The following is a 25,004-nucleotide window of genomic DNA, read 5'->3' on the forward strand; positions in this document are numbered from 1 at the left end:
CAAACACAAAGCAGGTGGACAGAAAGAAGCAACTATGCCCGTAAAAACAAAATAGTTGGCATTTGCATACATCTACAACTCTCTATGTTCTTGCTTGAAGCTGACAGCCACACACTGTCAAAGTATAAAATCCACAGATTAACATTGAATAAAATATTTTTTTTCTTTCCTTTCATTTTTCCCCTAAGAAAAATTGCCTGGGTTACATTCTTGTTATCAGCTGTTTGAAATAATCCTTTCAAACATGTTGCCATAGCCAGCTTTTGTGAGTGCTTGCCCATTACGATGCTTAAGGAACAAACAAACACAGGGCATATTTCATATCTTTTTGCCTATCTTCCCGTACTCCATGCAGGCAACATTTTTTTTTAATAAATCACTCTGTGAACTTCTGTGCTGGCTGGTAAATCAGCAGCCAGGATAAAATATCATATGGCTTGAAGTGCTTTGCCTTGCAGTTCTGGATATAGTTCAAGAGGATGAGATAATTTCACCATTTTCATCATCCCACACACGTTATACATACTGGGGATGACTTGAGCTCATGTAGTCCCACTGACCTCACGCTGAGCTCCTCAACTCTTCCCACTGTGGTACCAATGTGTTGAATGGCTCCAGCTACAACACTAAATCCTAAGATATGCTCCAGCATCCTGGTGCTATAGCAACAGCCTCAGGCTGGGGACATAGGCCAGGACATACCTGCTCTTTGTGCACTTGAGAGGTGCAGACCCCAGACAGAGGGAATATTTCTGCCCTGGTCTCTGTAGCTGCAAGTCTGAGGCATGAGGATGGTGTCCCATGATCAAGGACAGTCTCTTGCCAAACAGACCCTACACACTGCTGCCTCTTACACAGTGTTTACCTGATTATCACACCATATCAGTCTTGGACCATTGCCTGGGTTTGCAGAGAGCTGCTCTGGGTTGTTAGCTTATCTGGGGAAGTACAATGGTGTTGGAGGCCTGGGGCCTCCTGCTTGTCTGATGTGTTTCCACAGCTTAGTGTCAGCACTTGCTGAAGAACAAGCAATTCCTAGCTATTTTATAGCCAGAAAAACAAGCAGCTCTTAACAGCGTAGGATGAACTTGGCACTCCTAAACCTTGCCTAACTATACATTACTCTCATAGTCTCTGTTTAAAGCACAGTTTACTGCTAAGGTTCCTCTCTGCATTCTACATCAAATCTTTCCTCTGCCTGATCTTGACTCTGCCTGGCTTTAGTAATGTGAGATAAACTTTTTGTGTGTTCTGTATGTCTGGCTTATCTTGGAGAAAATATCTGTTTTTCTATTCAAGATACACTTTGTCCATGTTGGGGAAAAAAATCAAACACAATCTTGCATTTGAAAAGTTTAACTACCCCTGTGATGGAGCAGAGACTTTGGGTCTGGAGGCAGGACGTGGAGAGGTAAGTAGCTTGTCAGTCATTCCCATAAAAGTGCTGCCCAAAGTTGGTTGCCTCTTAGCAAAGCAGCAATTTAATTCTTAGCAGAGATTTTTTAGAATTTACATTCCCCAAAGACCCACTGACTGCACCAGCTCAAGCCAGGGAAGCTCATCTGGAGGCAGAACAAGACCCTTCCCAGTGCCACAGCTTGAGCTCTTGAAATAAGAACGGAGGAAGAAAACTTCTCCCATCTGTGCTCCAAACATCACAACTGCTGGGCCCAATCTGCCTAGAAAAGAGCGCTTCATAGTCAAACAGAATAAAAATTAGTTCTGTGGGCATAAATTGGGTCAGGAACTGTAGGAAGGGGTGCAAACACTGAAATGGATAGAGAGGCTGGTGAGGAGAGGCTGCAGACACTAGCTGGGACAAGGATCCATGGCTAGGTGAGAGACTAGTGCTGCAGGAGGGAAAACAAGGCTTCATTCTCCATCAGCACAGTAAGGACTGAGGCCCTGTCTTCCCAGATATACTTATCTCCCTCTTCCAAACTCCTCTTGGGTTGTTAAGAGCTTCTCCTTGACTGCCTGGGACACAGGGTGTGTCACTGCTAAATGGCAAGAAATCCCTCCAGCTGCCCTTAGCCCATGCTGGGAGCTCTCCCTCCAGGGCTCTGTGAAATGCTGCCAGATTAGAAGCTGATGGGTGACAGCCAGCAGCCAGAGCTACCTGGAGTTTGTGACGCCTGGCATGTGCCAGCCTACCTACAGTCTGGAAACAGCTCCCTATGCCAGCCAGGAGCCATCTGAAAATTGCTGCAAGTCTTCCAAAGCAGAAGCATCTCTGCTACAATGTCTACACAATAAATGGTAATATCCTATCTTTATTTCTCTTCTGTTCCTCGTAAGTAGTTTTCTTGCAGGCTTGCATAGGGATTTGACCAAACAGATACTCTAGACAATTCAAAATTTGTATTCATGAGTACTTAAATGCATCAAAATAACCTCTTTTCTCCATGACACTAGTGTTCATTCAAGAAGTACAGACTCAGGAGACCTCAGCTCAGTTTTTAGGGACCAGGCTTTTCAGTGTACCATCCCAGTAAGAGAGTACACAGTACTGTGGTTTCACAGCAGCTGGTTGTAAAGGACAAGATCTTCCTTATTTCTTCTATACAGTACATAAGAGACAGACATAAGGCAATAATTAAAGTTATGTAGGAGTGTTACAGACATGACAGCTGTTAACTTAGATAAACTTTCTTGATGTTTGCTAATTTCAGATCAAAATATGTAACAAGATTTTCTGGATGAGTCAGATGGAGGTAAAAGATGTCGGTCTTATCTTAAAGTCTTTTATGCATTCTGGTTAAAAAACGCTTCCTACGTCTATAAAATCCACAATAGGTTGAACTTCAGAGCCTTCCTTCAAGGTACAAGGATGTTTAAATATTTGAAAATCAAACTGAGTCTATTAAAAATGTCTTTTATTATTTCTGTTAAGTATGACACCTGTTCTCCTACATATGGGAAAATATTTCTCATAAACATTGGATTTTACAGCCACGTGAGACCTCAGCTAAAACCCACATGGATGCTCTGATTCCAGGAAATGCCACTTCCCTGAAAGTAGTTGTGGTGGGAAGAGACCTCTGGAGATCATCTGATGCTCATGCAGGACTCTGTCCACTCATGTTTTAAATATATCTAAGCCTGCAGATTCAACTTCTCTGGGAAACCTGTTCCAGGGCTCAGTCACCCTCATACTAAAAAGTGTTCCCTATTGTTCAGACAGGGCCTCCTGTGATTAAGTTTGTGCCCATTGCCTCTGGTCCTGTCACTGGGCACACTGAGAAAAGTCTGACTCCAACTTCTTTACTTCCCACTCAGATATTTATATATATCGATGAGATTCCCCTGAGCCTCCTGTCCAAGCTGAGCAGCCACAACTCTCTCAGCCTCTCCTCATCTATTAGATGCTCCACATCCATAACCACATTAGTGAGCCTTCACCAGTCTCCCTCCAGTATATTCATGCCTCCTCTCTACTGGACAGCTCAAATCTGAGCCCCGCACTCCAGGTATTGCATGGCCACTGCTGTGGGTAAGGAGATGGTCATAGCCCTTGACCTGCTGGTAATGTTCCTCCCTTTCCACTCTCATAAAAGACAAAGATGGACAGTTGTCACTGTTGCTATAACTCATCACATGGTGGCCAGCATGGCATCCTGTCCTGTAGGCTGGCCAATGCAACACCCCACATGCCAGAGGAGAATGTATGTAAGAGGTACATTGAGCAGCCTCCATTTAAATTCTCTTGCCAAATACCCCCCACCATGGCATAGTGCAGTGACACCACCAGCACAAGTTGTGATCAGCTGGAGCAACTGAAAATACAAAAGGCTTTTGGCACAGAGTTCTTAGATTCACTCCTTGCTTTTAACTGGACTTCTTTTTTTTTTTTTTTTTTTCCAACTTGCTGTGGTCTCTGCCAGCCTGTAGCTGTGACAAGCAATATTTTTCGTCTCCTCTTTGAATGATCCAAGTGAGGAATGCTGTCAGCAGAAGCTGATGGACTGAAGCTGATGTGAGCCAAGAAAAAAGGCTCTCCAATAACTGAAAAAAAAGCTTTTCCATAATGAGGAAATTATATCCTTTTCACAAATGTCTGCATCAAGGATTTTTTTTATTGCCCACATAAGCCAGCATGGTAACATCCTCATATTCCTGCTTATTCAGGTGACGGAGTGATTGTAGTAGGAAAATTCATTATTAAAATTATTTAAAATTATTATGACATTAAATATTATTATAAATATATTAAAAACATTACATTTCCCTCTCCCAGCCACTTTGCATCTTCCTGTGCTTCTCTTGTTTTGGGAGGCAGACCTGTATGAGGAAGCTTCTCCACTTTGCATTTACCCATGGAAAAAGATGACTGACAGAGCAGGACTCATGCTCTTGTCTAACCTATTGGAAGTGATCCCTTAAGCAAAGGGATTTCCTCCTCTCTCCAAGCCAGCTCAGTCCTTGCTGTTGGGGTGCCCACAGTACAGCCTCTCATGGTAAACTCGTTCTTGCCATTAAGGTAAAGGTGCTCCAATGAAGATTGATGCTATACACACCCACACGTAGTGCAGATGGGGTTTTATTTTTCCTCCATAGGACCAAATCTAGACTTTTGCCCAGGTAGTATCTGTGTTACTAATTTCCTGCAGTAACCTAGAAAGCAGGCCCTATTGTGTCTGTGATTCTGGAATCTAGCAACTTATTTAACTCTGTGAGGAGGAAGATTTTTGATAAGGAGGACTGTAGGACCTCTTTTTTTGCCACTTTAAATAAAGGTTTTGTTGCCCCAAGTCCATACCATGAGCATATGAATGCCCTCCTCATGCTGAACAGGAGAGCCATCAATGAAGGCTGGGTGGGAGTGGGCGCCTTCTCTTTACATGGTTGTCAGAGTTGAAATTTTGGTGTGACAGAGCCCTATCTCAGATGGAAATCACCTGAAATACTGAATTATATGTGGAGGCGGCAAACCTGTCCCCTGTCATCAAGCAAATTAAATGACTCACTATCTGGGTGTTACACAGCTGGCTTCCCAGGGGGCTGCTTTTAGTGCACAAGTTACATTGTGAGACACTGAGATCACACGATCAGACTCTGAGGTCTATCACATGAAATCTCCTAGACTAAACCATGAGGTTGTGTAAGTCCAGGGCACTCCATTGCAGGAAATTAAATCTCTCTGCCTTGAACCAACTCAAGATCTGAGAGGACAGCTCTGCAGCACTCAGCACATAATAGTTCAGGGGTGGGATGCATAACACGATAGTACACCTGGCTATAAAGCTGCAGACATTTTGTTGCTTGATTGTTTCATGACACATGCCCAGAAGCAATGCTGATGGCCCCTGAGCCATGCTTTTCCCTGCTCCTGGAGGCAGGCAATGCACAGCAGCAGCCCAGACAGCTGGAGGCAGCTCTCACAGGTGCCTCGTGACAGCCACATGTACCCAGCCATGTCCCAGGGAGGCAACAGGGCTGTGCTGTGCACCAGACCCCACCCCACCCCTTGCATTGCTGCACACGTCTGCACACACAAGGAGGGCAGCAGGGTTTCTGTAAAACCTGCCCCAACAGCTCTGCATCGCTCAGGAAACCCCACCACCTTTAAATGCAGCAAATGCCACTCAGATGCCAAGAATTCATTGTGATAGGGATGATTTTCAACTGTGAGGACAACAGATCTCTTCTGGAAAAACCTTCACCTTGTCACTGTGCCTGCAGCTCATTTGTGCAATGGCACCCTCCATGAGAGAGAGAAATGTGTAATTTCTCAGGGAGTACCTCCAGGGCTGAGCAGGCTACAGGCAAAGAGCACACGCTGAATGCACCACCCTTCCCCCTTCAGCCCCAAGGAGCATGTCTCTGTGCACTGCTCCCTGGACTCATAGATCACCCCTGGTCCCTAAACTCTCCCTGCTGTCTTCACTGGGAGGACAAAAAGAAAAGATTCTGGAGATCAGCACGCTTCAAAAATAGAAGTGCCCAAAAAAGAGGCTACTCAGATAATCATCACTGTGCAGAACTTTAAAATTATACCCAGGCATCATGTACACCATGGGAGTAGAGGAAAGATGACCTTTCCTGAATTTGGCTTTTTTTTTGTGAATAGGGGATTTCTTCCACCCTAAGGAGACAGGGAAAGGATATTGCTGAAGCTGCAGCCACGCCACAGTGTAAAACAGGTCAGAGACTGTCTTCCAGTCCTGAGGCATGTCTTCATGACTGAATTGTTGAAATTTCTTGCCCTGCTTCCACTCCCCACCTCGTAGGATGTCCACATCCAAACTGCTGCCTGGGAAGAGCCTGTTAGATCCTGGGAAACTGAGAGCTTGCACACATGGAAGGAAGTGTGTGGGCAGACATGGAGTCAGAGCTTTGACGTGTGCCCTGACTCCTGGAGAAGACGCGGCTGTGGCTCTCTGCTCTCCCAAGTTTGGTACAGTAGAAGGAATGAGACATTGTGTGCCATATTCAGCCACTCTGCTCTGCATTCTCCAATACACTTGGATACTTGGGGCAGTTATCCCAAGCCCAAAGGACCATTGCAGTGGTTTATCCACATGGAGATTACCCCAACGTTTCTCCATGATCCACAAGGGATTGGGGTAGAAGTTTCCCTCAGGTGGGTGGACCATCTGTGATCCTGCAGCCCTCTTACAAGGGCTTTAGGTCCTGATGTACTTTTATGAAAGAAGGAATAAAAAATCAGTTAAAAAGAAAAATTCTCTTCTTTGTCATAACATCCAAAACTCCCAAGAAATATTTTCCTAGAATCGAAAGAAAAAAATAAAGTGTAAAAGGTTATAAATCTTTAAATCTGAGTTTGGACTGTAAGGAGGCCAAAAGCTAGCCAGACTGGGGTAGTTGGGAAGCCCTGCAGCCCTCGGAGAAAAGAGCACAAAGCTCTCATTCCTTCTACTGTACCAGAGCTGCCTTCTGACACTGTTTTCGGGAACTTGCCAGCTCATTTTCTAACTTGTTTGTGAGACATCAACAGCCTCAAATTACAGCAGTCTGAACAGCCCAGTAAATATTTACACAAACCTGCTGGTGATGGTTTGAGCTGACATGCGTTACCTTTTGTGTTGGGGGGAGGCTATATTTACAGCCAACCAGCTAATGAACATGATCCCAGCCATGGTTTAATACAGATGGCTCTTTCAGCATTTGCGGCTTTCAAGTTACAGAGAGCACAAACTTCAATAGCCTTCGTTAGAAGGCTCTGTCTCAGCTCTCTCCGTTTTGTTTACAACCAGTCTCTCTTTGTGCAGTCAAGGGTTGACTAATGTTCAGCTGTTTGCAGCCAGCAATGCGGTTGTGTAGGACAGGGCTTGTTTCTTGGTTTTTTTCTTTCTTTCTTTTTTCCTCTTTTTTTTCTTTCTTTTTCCTTTTGACACTGATGGCTTTTATTTTAAACCTACAACGAGCGCAATTTCTGCAACGTAGATTCATTTTTGCTTGAGTGGCCTTTCTCCAGGCTGTCTCACAAGGCTGGAGCCTGGTGTAGAGGGAGTGTGGAAGGGGGCAGGAAGCCGTGCCTGGACGTGGACTCTGGCTGTGGGGGCTCAGTGGAGGGCTGGAAGCCATGACTTTCCAGAGTCGCCCCTTAGAGACACATCTTATAGACACCCAGGTCTCACTGGCAGCTCTGGTAGGATTCCAGACTGCCCTACGGAAGATGACTAAGGAACTTGTAGCTTATGCAATCAGATATTATTGTAACAGCACACTTTTTATATTGTCTTTTTTAGCCATAATCTAAACCATTGGCTGAAAAGATCTCGGGTTTTTTGCAGTTCTACATCAAAGAAATATTTTAGATAAATGAGATAGGAAAAATGAAGGGTGAGGAAACTAATGAAGGAAATTTAGGCTGTTATTCTGACAATTATTTCACATTCGTTGGTTATGATAGAAGCACAGATAAACTTTTTCTTTACTGTCATCACACTTACAAAGCCTCAGACTCTAACAAACTCACTCATTCAAGACTACCTGTACTTAGTGGGTCAACACTCCCCAGGAGCAGACAGTCTGACAAATGCTCTGTGTTTGAGATGAACTAATTTTAGACCAGACTGTACAATGCCACAGTTTTAAACCTACACTACTCTAAAACTAAATGCAAGTGAGGAATTCTGAATGAAGAGGCGTTGCCGGTTTTAGAAAAATTTCTTGTATGGTTCAAGTATCTTAAGTGCTGGTAGAATCTAATGTGCCGGACAAAATCCTACCAAAACAAAGACAAACCCCAGTTTTTAAGTCACCGCACTCATATGGAGATCTATCCCAACAGCAGATCTGACAAAGCACAGAAAATCTATTTGGTCAAATATCTCTCCTCAGAAAGAACAAAGGTACCAGCATCCTGAAAATATCTGACCTTTGCAGGCTTGGCCTTGGAAGTTCCCTCACAAATCTGGTGAAAATACAATAAAAATATAGCTCAGAGAGATTTATGGCTGCATACAGCTGACCTGAAATCATTAATAGAAAAGAAGGTCATCTTTTCAGAAGACGAAATGGCCAGTTCTCAAATGATGGTCTGCTCTTTCCCGTCAAAACAAGAAGCTCTTCCCATTGAAAGCAACAGCATTTCACTGCTATCATTGAATGAAAACACCTGATATTCCCTGGTGGAGCAGGATCCTGCAGCATTAGCAACTGCTCTTGAGTTTTGAAGTAAAGGCAGGTGAAAAGGCAGGTGACAATGGCTGGAGTAGGAACTTGATCTCAATCTGCCCTTTCTGATACAGGCCAGGCCCATTCTTTTAAGCTCCATCCTGGACCAGACTCCACTGTCTATACTGAATATTTTGCTCCATCAAATCTCTTCCTGGAGTGGTTACACAGAATGAGTATTACACCTCGTGGAAGCAGCATCACTTAGTTAAATTCTTTCAGAGAAGAAAAGCCTTGGAAACAACAGAGTTGCTTAGTAGTCCTTTGACAAAACATTTGTTACCAGAACACAGTCTGTTAAGAGCTGTTCACGGAATAACAGAGTTGCTGCCAAATAGCCTAAAACAAAACTTTTAGGGGGAATTTTTGTTTTTAAATAAACATATTTTGAGAGAGATCTGGAGTTTCAGATTCTGGTAAAAAGGGAAAAGGCTGATTAAAATATTACCAAATGCTGTAAGGACCCAAATAGACCTGGTTGTCTTTTCCTATCTTTTCTTGCTCAAGAATGTTCAGCTTCATGTTTTCATTTACCTTGGTTAGGAAACACCAGGTCTAGAGATCTGTCACAGAATAAGAAGCATATCTTTGGACCACTCCTCTTGCAGATACATGTGTCTGTGTAGAGACTGCCTGCTTCACATTTCCCCCTGCCCTCTGTGTGTTGTTTGTCTGTTTCAATTATAAATACTTCAGGATAGACAACTTATTGCTATGTACATCTGTCAGCCACCTGCCACACTCTTTCTTGCCTCTGGATGTTCTGCCACAACAATAATTGTTCAATGATACATGAGAATGAAGTATCTCTGAAAGGAAAGTATGTGGTCCTAGGAGACCTGTGCTCACGTCTGTTCGCCAAAAGGAATTGGTTCCTCAGTCTGTAAAGGAGATGGTAATTGTGGCTGCTTATCCAAATTTGGGATGGACACAGGGATATCCTGTGAGAAGGCTACAAAATGTTTCTGAATGATTGCAGCCAATGAGACCTTAGTGTAGATGGTGCTAGGGAGAGAAGAACAAGACTGTAGTGAGGAGGCAGGACTGCACTAAAAGATGCTCTTTCAGCCTTTTTCTCATTCCACTGTTATTTTCCCTTTTTGGCTGGTGGCCTAGCTGATTGAGAACTTCCCACTTGGATTTTCTGCAGAATATCCTATTTTGTGAAATCTCTAGTTTGCTGACTTTCTGCCACCATTCAGGTTTGTACCAGACGGTCTGTGGGCACTCCATATGAGACAATATCCCTCCCTGAACTCTTCCTGACATGGACTGTTTGTGGGCCACCCAGTCAGGCTACAACATGCATGGGAATTATGTACCTGAATGTTTATCTGGGCTGTACCCAGACATGTCACTCAGTTGTATTGATTTTGGAATTACTGAAGAAACTGCTTGTGATCTGGAAAGTCCCCTCTCAGTCTTTGAGAAGAGCCCTGTGTTACCAGGCAAGTAGTTCCCAGCATGAGGCCAAGTAGAAATTTCCTGGGTTCAGATGGTTCTAATACCACATTCTAATGACAATGCACTGGTTCTTTGTGTGTCTCTGGAAGTGGTGAAAGGTCATAAAGGAGAAAATGCATCTCCTCCAAGGACATGTGCAAGGTCCAACCTCAACCAGCATAAGTTTGCTGTGGAAGCCATAAACCTCTTCTGCTCCCGTTCCATAGTTGCTCCGGAGGGACTGTGACTCAAACTTGCTGCACTGAGGCTATTCTGCTAGCCACATCTGGAAAAGGAAAAGGGGAAGAAATCAGAGCCTAAAACAGTCCTAAGAGCAGTACTGAACCAGGTGAAAGCCCAGTCTGTACCACACAAAAGAAAGAGGGACGGAAGGACCTGGAAACTGAGTATCACACTTTTTCCATGAACAGAATTAGAAGTTTAGGCAGGGATATCATTACTACTACTTATGGTTACAGTTGTTCAGCATATCATAAAAACTTGTGGAGTAATCTAGGGTGGAAGAATTCTGCTCATAGTGCAAACAAAAAAAAAGCTCATATAAAAAAATGCACTAACACAAAGATAAAACTCATGCAAGGATAGAGAGGGCTGTTGATACACATTACTCTGTAAATAGAGCAGCGTCACTTAAAATTCAGAGATATTTTTGACATTTGATTTTATTCTTTCACATAATCTCCTTCTACAGAATTTGGACAGAACCTCTCCAAATTTTTTATCAACCCTTTAATCCATCTTCATGACCATGTACAAAATAAGCCACTGAAGAAGGAACATGCTGAACCACAGTGATGACAATTCTGCTTGGCTGAGCTGAAATGGACAACATGCGTGTCCCAGATGGCTTCAAAAAGAATGCATTCTGATTAAGGAGCAGTGGGAACATTTTCCAAGGACATTTGGGTGCCTCTTATAAATTTATAAGGCAGATGCTTCTCCTTAAAAGCATCTGCCTCACAGACCTTTTTTTCCCCTCTACTCAGATATATAGGGATTAAACTTCTGTGAAACCGTGAGTCCATTGCAGTTTCGTGTACGTGCTAAACCCAGTTTTGCCACCTTCACAATGAATGATACCTTTGCTGAAGAGCTTAAAGAGGAGGGGTTTGGCTCCTCACCTCAGAGAGGATCTGGGAATGGGAAGATGCCAGAAGAGAGTGCGATCTGGTGGGAAGGATTCTCCTGCATTCATACACAGTACCTAGAGTCCATCTATGAACAGAAGAGGGACTGTTTGAAATTCTGCACCACTGTTGCAGGACTGCTGTTTTGCATTTTATGAGATCCATTATCTTCCATATTTCATCAGGCTGTGTTCTTATCTGAGATTAAGTAAGCAACCACCTAAGCAGCCAACAAGCTCCTGAAATGTGTGGGCCTTTAACACCACTGCAGAGTGTCTAGAGAAAGGTCTGCTGTGCAGCCACAAGTATCCTCCTGAGATCAATTCCAGCACACAGACCACAAGACTGGAGCGGTTCCTCAGGACCTTCTTCGTACACTGGCCTTGAGGGAACCTCTAAGCAATGATAGAAAGTCAAGGCAATCTTAGGAAAGTACTTAACTCATCCACAGCACAGTGCGTTTACAGCTGCTGAAAGCACATAAATGTTGCTGTCTCTGTTTTCCTTGGACACATCAACTTTTTATTGTCCGGGGATTTACACTGCTGTGTAATGCAATGCCTTGTGTGCCCTGCAGGATCAGGGTGCAGCGCAGGAGGTCAGAGGGAATAAACTTATAGCAATAACCATGGCATAAGCAACTCTGCAACTCCCCATTTTACAGCCCAAAGCAGCACACACAGCTCTTACTGGTGATGGAAAAGCAATGTTTAGGTCCTCTTTTGGGTGCCAGAGCATTTCTGTTGGGGCAGAACATGCTAAATGAGTGTCCTAGGGTAACTTTATGATGCTTGAATCCCCAGTCGTCTGTTCTGTTTGTGCTGTATATTGAGTCCTGTGCCTTTAAGACTGGTTCTAAGAGCAAGGAGAAGCGCGGAGTTTGTTTTGAGAAAACTGCCTGACTCCTCCACATTCTTCTGCGGATGGGGTGTTCAGCGGAGGCTTGGAGAGACTGCAGGACAGAGATCTTGTTTTTGCTTTTAGTTAGTTTCAGCTAGCTAGGGCAGAGAAGTTCCCTGGACTGTTTTTTTTTCCTTTTTCTTGGAACTGTTTAAACCTGCTCTGGACTGAAAACCCAGGGGAGCACTGGGGGCTGCACCTGCGGCCCACCGGGGCCTGGACCTCGGCATTTTCCAGCAGCGCCGGAGGGACCGGGACTGAGGAGAGACTGAGAGAGAGCCGAGTTACACCCACGGCAAGGACTTTCTCAATTTGCCATCTCACTTCAGAAGGAGAGGTTTTATTGTTTCATATTATTCATTCTTTATACTTGTATGCACTTCATTTGTTTAGTAAAATAGCTTTTTCCACTTTTCTCCAAAGAGGTTTTTTTTTACCGGACGGTTAGAGGGAGGGGCCACTTGGGTTTGCTTCCTTAGAGGGATCCTATACAGAGGTTTTCTCCCAAATTTGTCCCAAACCAAGACAGTGAGGAAACTTCTCATCCCTGGGGATCCTGTCTACAGCCACCCTCACTGGGTGGCCAAGGGACTGGCAAGAAGTGTAAGAGCATCACACTTCCAAGGTGTTAAGAATCAAATCACAGGGCAGATCAATTTGGAAGATGGGTTAAAGATCTCCTCTTCTGCCCACCAAGACACATTACCTTGCCATTTGCGTGCTTCAGCTGAGCAGAGACAGCTCGCAGGGCCCATCACTAGCAGTGCAGCAGCCTTTCATCTGAAGAATGTGGCTCTGCTTGCTGAGCCTACTGAGAACTCAGTAGTCTGGGAACCAAGACTCAGTGACGACAGCTTCCCGCAGACACAGGCACATTTCTGTGTATTTATGGACACTTAGTGTGGGTCTCGTCTGAGGAAGGACCCAGAACTGCTGTGGCAGGGACACTGAGTGCTTGGCAGAGTGTGCTGGAGAGAGGGAAATAGTGTCTGTCAGTGCCCAGCTTCACCCTGGCTGCAGCAATTTCGCAAACGTTCCTGTTTTGAACATCAGGCACGTTCACAGAGACTCTTGTACTTTTGGATGTCTGATAGACTGGGAGCATCAACTGTGTCAAAAGAAGAAAATGCTGTAAATGTAACAGTCTTTTTGCTCTAAAAGCCACACAGAAAACCATGCAAGCATCTGTATTTAATCTGCACATCGGTCTGACAGACTGATTTACAAAAAAACCCAAAACATAAAATGAATAACATTGCTTTGCCTGAAGAATATTCATGTGATCAAAGAGTGGACATTTAAGTCAAGTGCAGGGATCAAATGGTACCAAATTCCAGAGCACAACTGGCATATTGGGACGATCCAGTTTTACTTCTTCAAGTCCTTTTCCAGTCCTACTACCCATCTAGCAAAAAAGATGTGCTGTTCCTCTCAGTGTTTTTTTAGCCCCAAGAGAGCAAATATAGCCATTTGATCCCGACTCAGAGCTACTGGGTTCCTTCCCACTTCTGCAGAGACCTCCCCTGTGAGTTTACATGTTCCAGTTGCGCTCTGCAGCTGCTGGAGACGGTGCCCCTCTGCAGTGCCATGCCGTACTTTGGCAAGTCTGTGTCTTGTTAGGAAGCAGTGGGGCTGGTTATGCCACATGGATGCTGGTGTAATACTCCCTGTGCCCCGTGGTCCTGTCTCCAGTTTCTCTGTGCTACAGACAGGTCAGAGGAGTGTTCCTCAGAACAAGGTACAACTACACAGGAGAGCAAACCCATGACTTCACTTTCAACAGTACTGTGTCTTACATCTAAAAAAAGAGATGTATTTATAGTTCTGTGTCCCAGGATGTCTCTGGGACTTTTCCTGAGGTGGTTGTTGGCTCTGAATGAACTGTTTCTGAATGGTCCATTAAAAATGGACACACGTACCTGTGGGAGCTCCCACGATTAATGTTCTCAAGCCAAGGCTGATGGTCGCTTGTAATGGTTGCCTACAGTATATGGCAAAACTCTTCCCAGAAAAATATTCCTTGCCTTTCCCAGCCTTTCATCCTTGCCTTACCACTAACTCTTACACATGCATCAATTCCAGTTAGAGGTGAGCATTCATCTTTCAAGCTAAGAGGAAGTACTACTACCTGTGAAAACTGCTGCCTTAAAGATAGCAGTGAGTGCTGTTGGTAGGACAACTTGCAGCTGTCTGTGGTGGTGTTTGGTAGATGGAGAAAGCCTGGGGGCACACTCAGCCTGCTGTGACAGCTGGAGGTTACTTTTGTCCTCCTGGACAAGGAGAATGTGGTTTTTCTTTTAATTTTTTTTTACTTTTTAGAGTGGGGAGGAGGTGGGGGTGCCTCCTGCAGTTTTTCACGATAGTTGAATTTTACACACTTGAAGAAAAAAAGTCTGTTTATGTTGCAGTTCCACTTCATACAACCCTATCCCAGACTTATTCCCTCACCATGTGCTGTTGTTTTACTGACCCCCTCCAAGACAACCTCTGAGGAACTGACCTCAACAAGTGATTGCAAGGAGGTCACTACTTTTCTCTGCTACTTTCAGTCTCACCTCTCCATAAAATCCAAAACCTCTGATATTTCCTTCCTCAAAAAAACAAACTCCTTAGGGCAGGAACAAACTCCTATTCTTTGCACAGCATTGGGCAACACAAGACCAGGGCCACCTGGGACAGCTTTCTGCAGCACAACACAAATAATGGAGGTTTCACTACCAGGGCAAGAGGGCAGAGTTTTCCTCTGAGCATTCAGGATCTCTGGTCTGGTGTTGTAGCACCCAGCAAGTAGCTTAAAGCTGTGGACAATGTGATTGATGTAATTCCCTCTGAGGACAAGACTGCTGCCATGAATGATGGGAGCGGGAGTTTGAACTTGCTGAGTTCAGGGGATTCCCTTCCCTTCTTAGATCTTTGTCTAGGTGGCAGCAGCAAATTTTTATGAATTGGAAAAGTCCCAGGGCAGCCCATTTTCCAGCTCCTGCCTTCCCGGAGGCTCAGTGTATGGTGCAGAGAGGGAAGAGGGCAGGGAGGGGAGGGTGTCATGGGCTGCTGACACACAGAACACTGCAAATTTCCACCCGCCTGGGGCTCGCCAAAAGGAACTGCTTGAATCAGGAAGTTGGGCAATGCATGGAAACACACTTCCCCTCACTCTACACTTCTGAATAGAGTTGTCACAGCTCTTTATTTTTTAACTCCTTTGCTTTCTCCCTGCTCTGTCCAAGGCGTCTCTTCCTCTCCAGAAGAGAAATAGCAAAGCATATGAGAACTCCACAACCTTGAAGCCACTAGAACTGGCTGAATTTTGGAAAGTCAGTCATTTCTTTCCTGCAGGATGCAGAGAATTTGAGCCCCCGGGTACTGCTCAGGGTGCTTCCCACAACAGAGGTGCCATTCCCAACACATATAAGAGCTACTCACCAGGTACAGTCAAGCCCCTGGTCATTAATAATGAGAGTGAGCTGTTTCATGCCAACTTCAAACATTTGTTCTCCATCTCACCCAGAACTAAAGCAGTATCTTTCCCAAGTGTCTGGGAGAGCTGGTATAAGGAAGGGTTTTGTCAGAGCTGCAAAAACCCACATTCAAATTCCTGTGCTGGTGGCTCTGGGGCAAAGTTTCCTTCTCTTAAATTACTCTTGACTCAGGTCAGGAGTAATTTAAGAGAAATCAAGCGTTTCTTCCTGGGCTTCCCACTACCACCATCAGCATCATAGCCAACCACAAGCAAGCAAAATGAGAGGCTTCCTCTTCCTCCCTGTCATCACGACAGTCACAGCATCTCATAGATAGAAGGACAGGGAAATTCTCATCTGAAGGTATTCTACAGATTAGGAAAGACAAGAGGTTGAAAACTGAAAGCTGAACCTGAGCCTTCTTGGTTAGTTGTGCCATACTAGATGTCTTTCCATGGAGGGGTGGAGGACAGCATGCTTCCATTCCTGGGAGGAAACACGCAATAAAAACCAGCAGTAACAATCAACAATTTTCAAGAGCGTCAGCCAGCAAGGCTTGAAAGTGAACATAGAACTTGTCTCCCTCAAAGCTTTTTTGAATCTCTCTTACCCCTCTCTCTCCAGACCTCAGCCCCTGCCCTCCAGAACATCCTGAGCAAACAACTGAGATTTCCTGTGCAGTGAGTCATGGGATGGAGCACAATGGGGAATACGAAGCAATGGATCAGGAAATGTTTCGTGTAAGATGGGGGAAGAAGGGAAGCAGGGCAAAAGTGAATGGAAGAGAGAAAGAAAAGCATCAAGTAATATAGAGAAACTCTGACTCAACTGGAGATTGAACAGAAGAGCCTGCAAGGAAGTAACTGAAAGAAATGGAAATGCATTGGAAGTGTTGAAGTGCTGCAATGGAGTGACAGAGGACAGTGGGAGAGCAGTTATACAATGCTGTGAGGTCATTGCAGGCAGAGGGCAAAGTCACTCAGGGCAGATACAAGGCGAGGCAGGACTGTGCAGATGAGCAATGGCCAGGGAAGCAGGGCAGCCAGCAGGCAGGCAGGCAGAGCTGCTCACTGGATGGAGCAAAGGATCAAGCAGCTTCCTTGGTAGGGAGTTGGCTGAGCACTCCCCTTAACAAAGATGCATATCTGTTTTTTCTGAATGCTTTCAAAAGTAGTGATTCCACTTTAGACAATGATGGGTGTTGTCAAAGAAATGTATCAGAACCTGGAGAAACAGAGCTGTATCCTGCAAAGAAGTCAAAGCACGCCATGTGAAGATGGCTCTCCTTTGCCATACATGTTATACAGTTATTTACACCAGTTCAAAGGGGCAGAAAACATCACTAAAATCAAACAGAACCGTGGTAGCATTTTATGTACATCTCAGCCATTTTGACCCGGCACTGATGACAACCCCAGAGATTGCACAACAGAGGATTAGAAGATCCCTGCTCTTTCCCAAAGCTGAGTCTCCCCGAGACAAGAATCCTCCTGATATGTCTGCACATGAGATAGGGGCATTTTGCGTAGTCAGGAAAAGCAATGACCCATTTAACACCACTTGGTGCTGCCAAGGGAGCAGTGAGCTGGGCAGTGTGCTGTTCTGCCCAGCACTGCTGTCTCACCCTCCCAGCCCACGGCTGCCACACTGTGTGGATCTGTGTGCTTCATCTGCCATGTGCCTGAGTGCCAACAGCCAGACCTTCAGCCACAGCAAATCAGCTCTGCTTTGCTGAAACCCACCAGCCTAGGGAGCTATTCCAGCTCACCCAGGATGAGGCCCCTGGAGCACCGAGAGGAAGGGCTGTCTTGTTCCCTATTTGTGTCCTGATTAGTACACACTGACCTGACCCCTGACTTAGTCTTAAAACGCAGATGAAGTACAAATAATAGTGTTGCTGTTTTGGTTATCAGCAGCTCACTCAGAGTAGCACAAAAGTCTTCTGGACTTTGCCCTCTTGCTTTAAACCAAATGTGTGCCAAGCAGGGATCACTCTGGGATAACCCCAGTGTTGCTGCTACTGTGCTAATGTAGTGCTGCAATAGAGCAACAGTCGCTGCAGCCCCATCATCGCAAAAAACACAACCCCGCACAATTTCAGTCCCACCATGGGAATAAGTGACAGAATAAACCCAAGGAAAAAACATCTCGGAGAAATTAAAAGCAAAAATTAATAATTAAAGTCCAGAACATCAAACTTTCCAAAATATCTCTGTCTCATTCATATTTCTACTAAAACACAAATAAAAAGCTACAATTTGTTGAATTTTGGCAAATTACTGTATTTGTGTTGTTGGACTTTTAAACCCAGATTTTCTGCATTTTTTTTTACACCTAGTTTGTAGGTGTAAATTCATTGACACACAGGGAGCTGCTGTGAGGACACCTGAAGTAGTCACCATGTCCTTCTGGATCACCCAAGGTGGTAGGTGGTACTCACTTTTGTATCCAGGCAGCGGCACAGCAGGGATCAGAAAGTGTGTAAACCTAGAGCTGCAGCCAATGAAGCTGGCAGTAAGAGATGAACAACATCAACTTACCCACATTTGCCTTTTTTCCAGCACTGGGATTGTCTTCTTACTGCCCTCAGGGCAATGGACTACTCCTCAGCAAGCTTCCACTCAGGCCCCAGAGGGAGTTTGCAACCTTCTGTGAAAAGACCTGATCCCCTCACTTCTGTTTGGAGAGTATGGGCTTTCCACAAGGCCAAAAGAGAGGAAAAGGGGAGAAGAGTCCAAGCAGGGCAGTACTTAAGTGATAAATCTGGCTCCATATTGCTCCAAGTGAAGGTATTTGGAGCTAGGTGTTGTGGTTCAAGCCCATCTCTAATTCCTTTAAAAATACGTGACACAATCCTGAGTCTTTCACGCTAAAGAGCACTCTCAGAGCTTTCATTTAATGGCTTTTCTTTCCTGCTCACAGCTCCCTCTCATCTCTGCAGCTTTTCACTGTGCAGTGCCAGAGCCATAAAGATTGTACTATAAAGGGGCCCCCCAGTCTTTATCTTGCATATCACGACATCATGATTCAAATGTTACAGCACTGCAACACAAATGTAACATCAATGTACATCCCGTAACAGGCCCTAATCCGTCCCAGATTTGGTTCAGTGCTCACTTGCTCAGATCTCCTTGGACCACACATCGTGTGCCACTGTTTGTGTTCAGCATAGACGAAGCATCAGTGTGGAAATCTCATCAACACAACAACAGTATGGTCAGATCAAGAGGAGCTAGCAGGAAGCCACTCTGTATCTTTCCAGAAGATTTGCCAATGTGAATGTTTCATGCTCATGGAGCCTTCCTCAGAGGCACTGGAGCTCATTTGCAAAGGCATTGGCTACACCCGTCCAGGGCAGCCCAAGTGCCCAGCACAGCAGGAGTTGTATTCCCAGCCACCGCCGAGGAATGCCTGGCCTTGCATGGAATGGCCAGGTCATGGGAGAGCTCACAGGCTGGGCCTGAGCTGATCCTATTGCTGCTTCAGCCGCCTGAGAGCCCAAGGCTTGAGTCATGCTTGGAGAGCAGCAACAGGAGCCTCAAGGCCCAGCACCACCTTCCCGGGAATGTGGCAGGCACCATCCATCCATCTGCCACATGACCTCCTTTTCCAGTTTGTTGCTAAACTGTCCTTTTGACAGGAGAGAGCTGTGAGCCATTCCCAGGTAAACTCTTTCTTGCCCTTACCTCCTTTGTTGATCATATGGAAACCACTAACATCCTGTCCTGCACTCCCAGGCATTGTTCATTTTATTGGAAGAAAAACTCTTTCTGTGAAAAATATTGTGAAGACAATATGAACATCAGGTCTATATTACTATTTACATCAACGAATATTACAGAGCAAGGAAACAAAATTAAAAAACAAAACAACAAGCCCTCCATCTTGATCACAGCTGCGGTGAAAATCACTCAGCAGCACTGGAAAGCTTCCTCCCATCCAAGTATTGATCGCTGGAAACATTCCCTGCTCATGACATTCATTGAAAGGGCAAATGCTTTGAAAATACAATAGAATGAACAATTTTTCTTTCTTTGCTTCATCCTCCTTTTGGACTAAACAGAGTTTGACAGATTTTTTTTTTAATTAAACAACATCAAGTCCACAGTATAGCTATATGTTGCAATATGTGGCTATATATTTGTCCTGCCCTGCACATTTAGTGCTCAGGCAATATTCAGTATCACTAAAATTAATCCAGAGCAACCACATAATTCTCCTGTGGCTTTGAGATGACCCTGTATGTGGTTTGCCCAACTAACAAGAGAAGCAAACCATGTGTTTGAACAAAAACATGCTGAATCAGGGAGGCCTGTGTTATTGTTAGGGGTAAGAAATTGTGTTGTGGAAATACAGCCTGGAGACCCTCATTCCCTCCTGGTACTTCCTATCCTATGCACTTGCATAACTTCTTGTCTCAAAACATTGTGTGGTTCCAAAGGCTCCAGAAACTTTGGGACAAACATGGACAGGCTAATGTTGGTTTTGCAAATATCATGCAAAGCTGGCTGCTTTTCACACAAAACTGGGTAAAACAAACTAAGTTTACCTGATGTCAGATATTCCCAGAATAACTACATTTTGTTCGAAGTGTAGTTGTTCGTGTGGTAAATTGACTGTCTGTGTTTAAACATGAGGTTCACTTGCAAACAATGCAGAGTGAGATCCCCAGAGTGAACGATCACACATGTTGGTGGACAACACTTTGGGCACAGGATGCCAGAGTGGGAGAACTCCATCCTTATGGACAAAAAGCCACGAAACCCCTCAATGTATCCATCAGGTATCATTGCCTGGGACACTGCGCAAGGAGAACTGCCTGCTGCATTGGCAGTAAGAGCTGAAAAGAGTGTTCGTGGCCCACCAGGAACATCTGGTGTGTCAACTCACATCAGCATTTGGGCTCGCTGAATATTACTGTGTTTATGCAACTGCCTCTGGAGAAGGAAGAAAGCCAAATGTTCATGACTAATTCCACCTGCTGGAATTACTTTTTGCATTGTCATGTCTTTCACATTTGTTACCTCTTTTGCAGCTTTAGGTCCTCTTGTTTATGACTTGGTTTCCTAGAGAAATTTAAACCCTTAATCTCTTTGGAACAGAAATTTTGGGGTTTGGGGATTCATCAAGACACCGTACCTTGCTAATGAAGGTTAATCTGACCAGTTTCACTAGCCGTATGTAGAAATTTCAGCTCCTTTGTTCCCTCTCCCACACATGTAGAAGAGCAGTAGGTTTGGAGACAGGTTGGTCAGCTCAAGTGAGGGCCAAGGCCACCAGCTCCAGGGGAAGTGTAACCTTTGGTGTGGTCCATGCAATCAGAGCCCTCTACCACGGTGTGCCTCAGTTCAAGAGATGATCTTGGCAGTTTTTGGTCAAGAAGCACTGGAGCTCTCTCCACTGCTGTTCTCCAAAGGGAAGCACCTCTGCTTATTCTTTCAGATATGGGGTTTTGATATACCCCAATGCAAATGAGAAGCATGCATAGGAAATTAGATAGATGACATCCTTTGAGTGTTTTAAATTCTCCTCCCAATTTTAGGTCCTACTGTCCTCCTTTTCCCTCTAGCAGGAGGATTAATCTTTCTTCCTGCAGCCCTGTGAGGACCAGCACTCATTTTCCAGAACTGTACCTCAGCCCCAGCTGGGCTTTAACAGCTCTCTAAGTAACTGGGACACCAGTTTGCTAGCTCAAAAATAATTATTTTGTGCTGTACAAAAATTAAAAGTTTCCATTTTCTGAGAAAATTAAAGAAAATAGACAAAGCTGTCTTTAGGCTATGGGCAATGTGGATAGCCTATTGAATGTTATGGAAGCTCTTTAAAGGAAAGCATTGTTTCAAACTGAAAACTCAAATGTCTCGTTTCAAAAAAGATCACAGGGATTTTTCTTCTCTAAAAGTTAGAGTCTTCTCTGAAAAACTGACGCAGATTAATTGAATTCAAGTTCAGAAATGGCTCCAGACCCCACCACTCACCACAACTGCATCTATGGCTATTTTCTTGCCATCTGATATCTTCTGCCAGCTCCAGCTCTAGGTTATACAAACCCCACCCTGAGAATGCATTTGAGGGGGGTTGCATTATCAGGGTGGAGATACACATGTATTTTGCTGTAGGTAACTCCCCAGCTCTGTGATTTGCTGCTGGTATCCACACCCTAGCTTTCTTCAAGGACTCCCAAGCTGATCCTGCTGCTGTGCACTGGGGAACTCCTCGTCTCTTCTATGCCACCATTTTGGTTTGCCATCCCATCTGTGCACTGGGGTGAGGCTGCAGGAGCCAGACACAGGGAGCAGACACGGAGCAGGTACGGCGCAGGTACAGGTTCTGCAGTCCAGTGAATGCTGAAGGTCTGTCTTGTGTTTCTCAAGCCCTCATGCCAGAGAAAAGGGCCATCTGTGGATTTTGGCACATATTGAGTTCAGGCCTTGATTCCTTTCTACATGGAGGTTTTTATCTAACCCAGAGCAATAAATAACTGTCAGATTAAGCATGGCCATGCAAATTTTACTGTACTCAAATTGTAAAAGCCCTCTTTTATGTGGGTGCCCTCTGAAACAAGGCGACCCTTCCCAGCCCTCAGTTATGCTCAGCCCTTCTCTAATCACCCTGTTTCGGATGTGCAGCTTGCCGTGAAAGACAAATGACGGGAGCTATTAAACTCTGTCTTGTTGTGAGCGTGCCCAGCTGTAATATTGCAATTACAGACAGCACAGCAGTTTGCTGGGGACTGAGGGATGGGCAAGGACGGCTGGTCTCTTGTAGCACTGCACACCTGGCACCTGCAGATCAGCCCAGACCATCTTCCAAACGGGTCTGCCAAGGCTGTGCAGGTGCACAACTCAGTGTTCACCAGTGCTTGTGCCATGCCAGGATAGAGGAGAGCCCTGGGAAGAGCCAGGGGGCCCCCACAACTGGAACACATCTTCATTCATGGAGCTGAGTCACGGTGTAGCTGATGGGCAGAGGTGGGGAGAGTCCCCAACCCCGCTTACTCACTGCAGCTCTGTCACTGCCTTGGGAGGGTTTGGGTATGACCTGCATCCTGGAAAGCCAGGGTGAGTCAAGCAGGCAGGCAACATAGAGGAGCATTTCAGCGACATCTAGATGTTTTGTGAGATGGCCACTGTCCTGTGAAGGCAACTGTGACTCCACCACTCTGCACTCCCTGCAGCATGGAGTAAGTGCCTCGACAGACACCCAGGAACACGCCGGGGGCACCCAGTAGCTTCCAGGGGTGTGTACAGGCTTAGTGGTGAAGCTGCCAAAGATATCAGGATGCCTAGTCTCTATTAGAACTCTTTCTGTCATTTCTGAGAAGGAGGCTTTCTGTATCGGCAAGGTGTTAGCAAGGATTCTTAAGCGAGAATAAATAAATGCTGTCAGGAATTGTAAATTAAAAGTGATAATTGGAAGAGCTATATTGGAGCATATTTGCCACATACCCACTTGCTCACCTGCTCTTCATTAACACAGCTCAACATCCTAGATTCAGTTAGGGGAAAAAAAAAAAAAAAAAAAAAAAAAAAAAAAAAAAAAAAAAAAAAAAAAAAAGACAAAATGCTTTTTAATCTCTACTCCCAGCCCCCTTCCTGCTACTAGGATGCTAATCAGGATGAAGCCAGAATAAACCAAGGGCAGCCACTGTGGCAGGCAGATGCCTCACTTGTGGGCATACTGAGCCACATGCTCTCCTTGAACCACATCCCACCGAGCACTGAGAGCACCCTTCCCACACCTGAGCCCCTTCTGCTGCTTCAGCCAGTGCTCGGTGACTGCGGGGGCTGCAGCCGCTGTATGCAACACACAGGGTGCATTCATCTTGGGTTTGCCACAGGGACTCATATATTTAATCTGAGGGAGTCCTTGGCCTCGGGCAGTCAGGAGTCAAGGTTGCTGCTGCCACAGAGATGGATGCAGGTGAGCAATCTGCGTGATGGGGCTGAATAAATAAATTAATGGGAATCTAGGATCCATAAAATAAAGGGAAATAAAATATATGTTAGCTTTTACAAAGGTCACAGTTTTGTGAGAAGGCAGTTTCCAGAACGGCTGCATGGAACTTAGCAAGCACTCAATAGGGTTTGGAAAAGAAATGAATTAAATTATTTCTTCCCCACTGTAAATTGAATTGCTACAAATCTGGATGTGGCAAATCTTTCCATGGTACAGAGTTATTGCATTGTAGTTCACAGGGTTGCATAGGCATTGACCACTAGCAGATTTCATTTGTAAACTACCTGAGGGCAGAATTTAACAACTGCATTTATTTATTCATACACCAAATGAGAATTGCCTTTTGCCTGGCTTTTCTGCAGAAAATAATTTTATATTTAAAAAAAAAAAAAAGGTAATACATCTCATTTCTTTAGAAAAGGGACTGTTAATGGACATAATGAAGGAGAAAATATGAATGCTTAGAAAAACAGATGGGTAGATATCAGCAAAAGATAATAGCAGGGATTAAAGATGAAAACTATGAAAAATATTAATTAGATAATTTCCTCAACAAAAGACATCAAACTGTACCAATATGGGGAGTGTATGGTGGTAATGACTTGTATTGCGATACGATCACAGTGTCCCAGTAAGGGATTAGGGCTTCGCTGTGTCAGTGCTGCAAAAGCCTATCTTTGTGAGGCAGCCTCAGATCTCCTAATGAAAGGAGCTATGCAGTGATAAATGGCATTATGTGCCTGCAAGGTTATTGTTACCTCAAGGTCACTGTTGTCACTTCCCTCTGCCTATCCTCATGAAAGCCAATGCTATTAAAACTAAATCACAGTAATAGGGAGGGAGCTGGCTAACACACAAAGCACGTGTTAGAGACCCTGTGCTGGGGTAAACCAACGTTCATGATTTTAACTTTACAAGATATTGTGTATGAACACCATGGCAATGACACGCCCAAAGCTTCCCTTGAAAATGTGCCACTGGATGGGTGCAGGTTTCACACCTGCGGCAGCGTTTTGAAGACATTTTCCCCTAGCGATGCCGTGCCAGCCATGCTGATGTCCATCTGCTCTTGCTCTCTAGCCAGCAGGTCACAGGGACTTTGTGCTGTCCCCTGCTCCGTGAGCCACTCAGGGGTAAGCACACCTTCAGGGCAGCTGTCCTGGCACTGTGAGTCCCTGGCACCTTATCGGGTCCACAAGGATGCTCAGTGGCTCAGTCCAGTGCTAATGCCCAGGCGGATTCGGCAGACACTCTCCTATTAGAAGTCTCGTCATCATGCTGACATCACATTCCCATGATTCTCCTTTTCTGTTGAGAAAATTTCCATCTCCTATTTTCATGGGTGATCCCATCCACATTTAACCATTTCCTGAGACATTCGGGTCAAATCCTGTTACAGTTACACCAAGCTGGGTAGTGATGGAGCAAACAAAGTACAAAGGGAATCCTGCAG

The sequence above is a fragment of the Hirundo rustica genome, chromosome 3 (assembly GCF_015227805.2).
Source record: "Hirundo rustica isolate bHirRus1 chromosome 3, bHirRus1.pri.v3, whole genome shotgun sequence".
In the NCBI taxonomy this organism is placed as follows: domain Eukaryota; kingdom Metazoa; phylum Chordata; class Aves; order Passeriformes; family Hirundinidae; genus Hirundo; species Hirundo rustica.